Raw genomic sequence first — 5334 nt, 5'->3', positions numbered from 1 at the left:
CAGGTAGTTTATGTTCTTCAGCATTTTATCTCAAGGCATTTGCTCCGATGACACCAGAAGTGGAGACAGTTCCATTATCCAATGTCTGCACTCTGTTGGATCTATCATAACAATCAGTAGCATCTGTCGGTGGTCTTGAGATCAATCTCATTCTTCTCTGGAATATACTTCCATTCCCTATTCTGCTAGCTAAATATCCTCCCTGCGAAAACAAATTAAAAGGGAAGGGAAAGAAAAACAAGTTGGTGGGCATGTTAAATGAAAGTGGGGATCGAGTTTGCTCAACCTTTTCTCGAAAGAAAGTGGTTGGGCATGTTAAAAATGAGAAGGCATGACAACGCCAATGAATGTTGGAAATAGTGGCATGCTCGGGGGTTTGAGGCGTTTGCTCGGATTTAGGTGCTTTGAATAAACTAGGGCTTCATTTGGTAGAGATTTTGGTAGGCCAGAAAGCACGTTCTGATCCTCTCAAAATACATTTGGATGGAATATGAATGTTTGGTAAAAAAATTGGAAAGCTGTTTTAGCTTCTTGGGAGAAGCTCCAAAATAGAGCTTCTTTGAAAAAATACTTTTAGCATGCGTTGGAAAGCTGTTTTGATTTATATTTTTTTTCTTTCGGACCAAAATATCGATAATAAAATATTATAATTATAACAAATATTCTTTTATATTATAGAAATCTATAGGAGTCCCAATAAAGAAAATAAGGAATCCTACTCTTTCTTTGTAACAGCGTGGTTGGAATACCGCAATTTTAATCATGGATCGTGATGCCTTTATGATTGTGTGCCTCTATATATTATTCCAAAAAATAGTTCCTAAAAATATTATATTAATAAAATATTAATATATAATGATAATAATTATAATATTTTATATCTTTATTATTGTATTATACTATAAATATTATATTATATTATATAATAATACATCGAATGTTATTTAATATCAAATTATATTATATTATTATGCTATATTATATAATATTATATTACTATATTATAATAATATTATATTATATTACAGTAATATTATACTATATCATATATTTATGTATTAATATATATTATATTTTATTATGCTCTATTGTATAATACTATGTAATGTTCTTTATGATCATTTTGTTATACCAAAAGTACTTTCTCATTTTGTTTACCAAACATATATTAAAGTACTATAATACTTTAGAAATATAGTTAACAAATAGTAAATAGCTTTTTATAAAAGCCCTATTTTAAAAAACTTTACTTCAAAAAGTTCTACTTTCGAAAGCTCGGCTCAATAAAGACTATGAAAGCATAGCATTTTAAAGAATAATTGTGGGATGTGCTTAACCAGATGATCAAAGTTCTCCTGCCTTCATCAGTTCATTCAAGGATGAAGATTGTAGTAATTCCTATAACCTTGATTGAGTGGTTCGTATATAACTGCGGTCCATCTTTGAGCCTGTGCCTATTCCTGCAGAACCTAGGAAAGGGGGTAATTAATGTTCATCAAAGTAATCTATTTATATACTAGTTCTTGCATATTGTCGCTATGCTTTACAGGACCCCAGCATCCATCATCCTTCGCAAGAACCTCTGTTTTCTTTTCTCTTTTAGTAGGGAGAGGAACATAAGAAGTGGAAAATGAAAGAAACTATACCATCGTGGCTACAAGCGCCACCTACGTCCAACAATCTTTAAGCTGGTCTCCTGCGCTGTTGTTATATATTATTCTCTTGAAGTCATGTCAAGGGTTGGATGTCAGATCCTTCTGAAACAAAGCCGGCGTCTGTGCGTGCTTGGGGCATGCATGGGTTTCCTTTGTCCAAGCTGCGGAGTCCATATTCTCTACGTGTGTGGGATATATTCTGGTTTGGTGTTATTTTGCATCGCCTACGGGTGTGTCATGGTCGTAGGTCGAGTAGGAGTTTGAGTTGCCGTGGATTATTGCATGCTTGCTCGCACTATCTACCATTCTAAATAAATAAACTGGGCTTTCGCTCTTTTACTGGAAAAAAAAAAAAAATCCTTGCTCCAAACTCGAATTATATGATGTCTGCCAAAGTCGAAGTCAACCGAGGGAAGTACTGATTGCTGCTGAAGCTCATGCTTGTTTTTTTGAGAGTAGAACTTTAAGGAAGTAGCAGTCGTAGCTTTCGATATGTCTCTTCGCTCAGAAGGTTTTGAATGCTAGCGACCACCAGAAAATCCGGTGGATCATAAAATTCAATCACAGTAAGGTTGTTAGCTTTTTCCCCTCATTTCCACTAGTGGATTCATATGTACTTCTCCTCTCATTATCAAGCTAGTTCAGTTGCGAGAGTCTTGTGGTGCTGCATTCTTTATGGACAGTGATTTCTAACACATTGTGGGAAGCTCACAGTCTCCTTCAGTCTGCCTCTCATCAATGCATGCATTCAAGAAGACAATTCACCGACGCATGAACTTGTCAAAAGTATCCATCTCGACCAAGACCTGGTGAAAGTTTGGCTTCCAGGTTGATGTGAGCTGTGAAGAAGGCTTTTGGCTCTGCAACTTGGAAATTCTTAAACCCACTTTTGTGGGGGCTTAAGCACGTCCTATCTCCATTCTCAAATTTCATTGCGATCTTTTTGTTGGTTGTGACGCCATTTGCAAGCTATAGAAGATGGGAAGTCTCCTTGATCATGGAAACGCTTAAAATACTAGAATGCTCCAGTTTAACGCTCATCTCCAGCATATTCCAAAGACCTACTAAAATAGATTTTTATGGGAGACAAAACTCGTAGGCCTTGAGAGGGACCGACCTCATAGTCTGAACGGACATTGCCGGAGCTGGACAGCATTTACGGCGATGCAGGGAACTTAGGGTATTTTCAGACTAATATTTAACGGACTGCACATACACCTAAACCCTTGGTATGTCAAATCACAGAACCTTTCAGTGTGTCAGGAAGTACTTATCCCAAATTGAAGTCTTGTTTCAATGCATTGGTGTCATGAAGTACCCATCACAATTAATTGCACTCCTTCCTCTTGATGAATGAAAACCATTTCATGGGACACCCACTGTTTCTCTTGATCAGCCATGGGCACTGCCTATGCCAATAAATGTAATATCGATTGAATACATCAAATTTTCTCCACTAAGGTTCATGTCTCACATGCTAAGGATTCATGAAAATAAAAGCAAGGGAGTGGGAAGTTTTAGATAACCAAAAGGGAGAAATAAAAGGAGGACGAAAATTAAAATAACAACATCAACAATATGATAAAACATAGGCGCAAACATTTGATAAAAGGAATGTCCCCATCAGGGTTTCAAACTCAAGACTTCTCCTAGTAATTAAGGGCTCTTAAGAGATCCAAACAACCCTATATGGGGACAACGCCCAGGCATCCAGCCCAGTTCCAAGTATTTACTTTAGAAGACATTAAGAGATAATTGAACAGGAAAACGTTAAAGGTGAACAGAGGTAAGGTAATAATTGTATGTACTGTAAGTATGATATAACATGATATAGGAGCTAAATCATACAATGGATATAAGAAATAGTTGATATGAAGGCGCAACATGAGTCATACACAGTGAAGGCTTACGTAGATCCAACCTGGAGGTGAAACTACCAATCTCTAACATGAACTGGAAAGCTGAATCATTATTCAACTTTTAACTCAAGTACCCGTACGTTGCCACTAAATTTTTCTCTCCCTTTTTTTTGGGTTAGGTTTGGCTAGGTTTCCTTGTTATGGTGGAAACCCTATTAGTTATTGTTGATAGGTTCAAATACCTAACTTCCTATTCACTACTTCAGTTCAATCCAACCCATATCAAGAATTAATTAATTTCAATTCAGATTGAGCAGCTGAGTTGGGAAGACTCTTCACCTAATCCAGATGATGGATCGTCATGTGATAGAGATGTATGGAATTATGTATGTAGACTTTTTGAAAACAATCAGAGGAAGGGAAAACTAGATAAGATATCTGAAATAAAGAACTAAACAAGTGCTACTCTTCCGGCTCCAACTCTCGGTCTTACGTGGTGATAGGAGGATTTCATTGTCAGAACGGTAAGGGACCGGCAGAGGTTTAGCTTTTTCGAATTATAAGGGATTTACACCTTCAGTAACTTGAAATCTATTGAGATCCAAGGAACATAGAGATTTTACTTGGTTTGGCTTCATGTATCATTTTTTTTTTTTCTTGTGTGCGTGTGAATCCGTAAGGTAGCTTTCTGAATGTCTATTTCTCCACATATTAATTTGTTTCACCTCTTGGAGTTCTTACTTGGTGGTTCCATTCGTTTCTCTCGTCTCTTTTTTCATGTCACGAATCGTTACTCTTGACTCGTTTTTTCAAGTCACCTCATCTCTCTATCTCTCTCTCAACATCATTAAATCTTGCTCAGGGAAAAGAGGTGCCTTCAAAGCAAAAAAAAAGAGGTGCCATATGAGACACGTTTTGTCGGTGGTGGGGCCACTCCGACAATACCATGACACCTCGAGGCAAGAGATATCATGCTTTATTTAACATAATAGTTTTTTTTTTTACATAAATAATTGAATATTTTGCAAACAAACTAAAAGAATTTGAAACTATAAAAAACTCAAATTATGTCCCTCTATTGTGCTCGTAGATTCAAAATTATTAAATAAAAATATCAATTTTCAGAATACTAATACCATAAAATGTTTACAATTTAGAAAAATTACTACACTCAATGTGCACTATTTTAGCCACTACACGACGAATTAGACCAAATTGAAAAGAAAGGATCCGTCGTATCAGAAAATTAAACCGTGCACCAAATTTTCTGTATGACATCCAATTGAATTGCTATTTTTTTTGAAAATGACTAACATTTCGAGTGCTACTATGCAGTGCCATCTTTTAAGGATATAGAATACCAAGTGATCAAGATTAGATTCTATTATTTAGGCGTCAAAATGGGCCAGTCAATATAATTTTTTTTTGAAACTTTTTTGATTGGGTATATCTTTCAAAGTAGAATGAACTAGGCGAAGCAGCTAAAGATAAAATCAATGTGGAAGTAAAGGTCCACCTCCTTTAATATTTTATCTTTTTTATGACGATTTTTTATAGGTTATATTTATTTCAAAAAATCTTTATTTTTTTAAAATAAAGTAGGAATTCAGCTAAAATTATACAAAAACAAACCTTACCAGTATAAGCAGAAATCATATAATTTAGTTTTGTAATTCATAAATGAAGAAAAAGATAGCTCTGCTGGCTTTTTTTTTAATATTCTCAAAGTTTTTCATGTATTTATTTTTGATTATTTTTGATGATGAATTATCATCTTTATAGTCATAAAACATTACCTTAATGCTGAAGTCAAACTATCA

Source organism: Phoenix dactylifera, chromosome 2 (genome assembly GCF_009389715.1).
Source record: "Phoenix dactylifera cultivar Barhee BC4 chromosome 2, palm_55x_up_171113_PBpolish2nd_filt_p, whole genome shotgun sequence".
Classification (NCBI taxonomy): Eukaryota; Viridiplantae; Streptophyta; class Magnoliopsida; order Arecales; family Arecaceae; genus Phoenix; species Phoenix dactylifera.
This window is presented reverse-complemented; position numbering follows the sequence as displayed.